The following is a 3,171-nucleotide window of genomic DNA, read 5'->3' as shown; positions in this document are numbered from 1 at the left end:
ACTGTGGACCGCAAGAGAACAGTTACTGTGCAGCAAGGAGGGGGGGGAATTAAGTCCCCCACCCACAGAAGAGGCTCTTTGCAGCAATTCTGTATGATACCTGTTGCGGCTTTGCCTCCTTGCAGTCTCCGCAGTGGTTGTGAACGGATCGGTCCTGATACAGAAAGCTAACAGTAGGGTTAACCGCCATCAGGAGGTGCTGGCTGTGTTTCAGCATGAGTCAGGGTCAGAACAGTGACTCATGCAGGGACACGGAAGGGGGCTCTGCCACGGATGAGTCACGCCTTCATACTCTAAACGCCATTCTTTTTCAGTGCAAAAGTAGAGGATGCATCATGTTCTGATTCTGAAAAATCATGTCCCTTCACCTCTCTTGCACCGGACAAACACACAGAGTCATGTTTTAGCAGGACTTGTGCCCTAGAGTTTGCATGTGGTTGCAACCTGTTCTTTCTATTAATTTTCTATAAAACTATTTAAACAATCATAAGCACCTCCCATCATAACCAGAACCTCCAGATTTATCAGGATCAAACAGAGGCCATAAGCAGTGTTCCCTCTAAGCTGAGTTAGTGTGAACAAGCTGACAGTTTTTTAGCCTCCGGCTCACACATTTTTGTCTTCACTCAGGAAGGACGGCTCCAGGGCAAACTAATTTTGGCCAGTAGTCAAATCGTTCACAGCTTTAAATGCCAGTAGCTCACAAAGTAAGATTTTTGCTCCCAAGACTCCGCAGTCCGAAGACATTTCCGTGCTCATGTGGCTGGCATGACTAAACACCAAGGCGCACGGAACGCTGTTACCTTCCCACCGAAGTGGTACCTATTTATCTACCTGCAATTTCTTGCTTTCGAACTGCTAGGTTGGCAGGAGCTGGAACTAGAGACGGGAGCTCACTCACGCATGCGGCACACTCGGGTCTCGACCTGCTGACCCGCCGACCTTCCACAGTCTGCAGTTCAGCGTCTTCGCCACTTGAGCCATCGCAACAGTGTAAAAGATATAGGTAATTTGTTTTTTCGAACTTTATGAAGATTTCTGCAAAAATGTAGTAACAAAACAAAGATGGCCCAACTTTGGCCTATTTATAACAGAAAACCAATAACAACAATCTTCCAAAGAGAAAAAAGAAAGAAGTGGTTTGCCTTTGCCTGCCTTTGCGTAGCAAAGTCCCCCTGGACTTCCCATCTCAATACTAATGAAGGCTGCTTAGCTCCTGAGATTTTATGAGATCGGGCCGGGCTGTGCCTTCCAGGTCAGGGCTAGCGATGAACAGAGGTGGTTTGACTTTGCCTGCGTCTGCACACCAAAAAGACACACGACACAAAGCTGTGCCAACGAACAGACACCAACGAAAACGAAGCCATATTTATCGGTTTGGTGTCGTGGTGAAGTGCGCGGACTCTAATCTGGGAGAACCGGGGTTTGATTCCTCACTCCTCCACTTGCACCTGCTGGATGACCTTGGGCAAGCCACAGTTCTGCCAGAGCTGTCCTTGAAAAAGAACCGTTTCTGTCAGAGTTCTCTCAGCCCCACCCGCCTCACAGGGTGTCTGTGGTGGGGAGGGGAAAGGAGTTTGTGAGCCGCTCGGAGACTCCGAGGGAAGGGTAGTGAAGGGCGGGGTATTTTTCCAGTCTCTTCTTCTTCTACCACTAAATAGATGCCTTCGACAAAAACTGCTTCGGGCTGCTTTTAAGGCTAGGGCTTTGGCAAGATGTCCACAGCTGGCAATGGCTTACAAACCCTGCAAACACAAACCGTTTGTAAAAAGAGGGAGAAGCATGGCAGACATTCTATCCAGCCCCCCCGCCCAGCCCCCAAGAGATTGCAGGTGAGCTATAGCCACTTGGCAATGACTGACGGCCACTATGGTCTACTTCCTTTTCTGGAAAACGCACACCTCAAAATTCTACAAAGGGATCACCAAACGTACCCTCGTCCACGCGGCTTTACTTTTTCTATCACGGTTGGCACCAGAAATAGCCGGAGGGACTCCAGTTGAGCTCCAAACAATACGGCATAACAAACATGAGATAATCTCGTGAGTGCGTGGGCTCCGAAAGGAGGCAGCGATGCAGATGCCGAAGAAAGCCCCAAATTGCCGGCTTTTCAGCAACAAAGCGCCCAGTCCGCCTCTTAATCCGGGGAAATGAAATGTTTGCAGAGACACTTTCCCTGGGTCTGCACAAAAACACAGGCCAGGGTGGCGAGACTGAAGGCACGAGGCTGGGGAGGAGAGAAATCGTGTGACCAGCAGGTTTGAAACACAATCTTGCAGGATCGGGGCCACCTTCACACCCTTTAAATCCAATTAAAAAGCATCCCGTCTCACCCAGTGGCCAGCCAGTTCCTCTAGAGATCCAGCTATAGGGCAGAGAGGCCCAAGACCTTCATAAGAACCTCAGAAGAGCCCTGCTGGGTCAGACCAGTGAGGGTTCCTCTATAGAGTCCAGCATCCCGTCTCACACATCAGGCAACCAGTTCCTCTGGATGTCCAACAACAGGGCATAGAGGCTGAGGCCTTCTCCTGATGTTGCCTCCAAGTTCCGGCACATGGACACGGAGGTTGACTGCCTCTGAACATGGAAGTTCCCTTTAGTCACCATGGCTAGTAGCCACAGATCTCCAAGTGAAAAAGCCGTAACATATTTAACCTTTCTTCATAAGGAAAGTGTCCCACCCACTTAATCATTATCGTTGCCCTTTTCCAGAGCTATCATATCTTTTCTGTGGTTTGCTAACCAGAACTGTACACAGTACGCCAGATGAGGCCGCACCACAGATTTATATAGCTGAATTGCAGGCTGTGGAAGGTCGGTAGGTCAGCAGTTCGAGACCCGAGTGTGCCACATGACGGAGTGAGCTCCCGTCTCTAGTTCCAGCTCCTGCCAACCTAGCAGTTCGAAAGCAAGAAATTTCAAGTAGATAAATAGGGACCACTTCGGTGGGAAGGGAACAGCGTTGCGTGCGCCTTGGTGTTTACTCATGCCGGCCACATGACCACGGAAACGTCTTTGGACAGCGCTGGCTCTTCGGCTTGGAAACGGAGATGAGCACCGCAACCCTAGAGTCGGATTCGACTGGCTTTCGAGCAAGGGAACCTTTACCTTTACCTTACTGGCAGATTTGTTTTCAGTTCCCTTCCTAATAATCCCCAGCATGGCGTTGGC

This window comes from Gekko japonicus, unplaced genomic scaffold (genome assembly GCF_001447785.1).
Source record: "Gekko japonicus isolate JY-2015 unplaced genomic scaffold, Gekko_japonicus_V1.1 scaffold4956, whole genome shotgun sequence".
NCBI classification, from domain to species: domain Eukaryota; kingdom Metazoa; phylum Chordata; class Lepidosauria; order Squamata; family Gekkonidae; genus Gekko; species Gekko japonicus.
Note: the sequence above shows the minus strand (reverse complement) of the source record.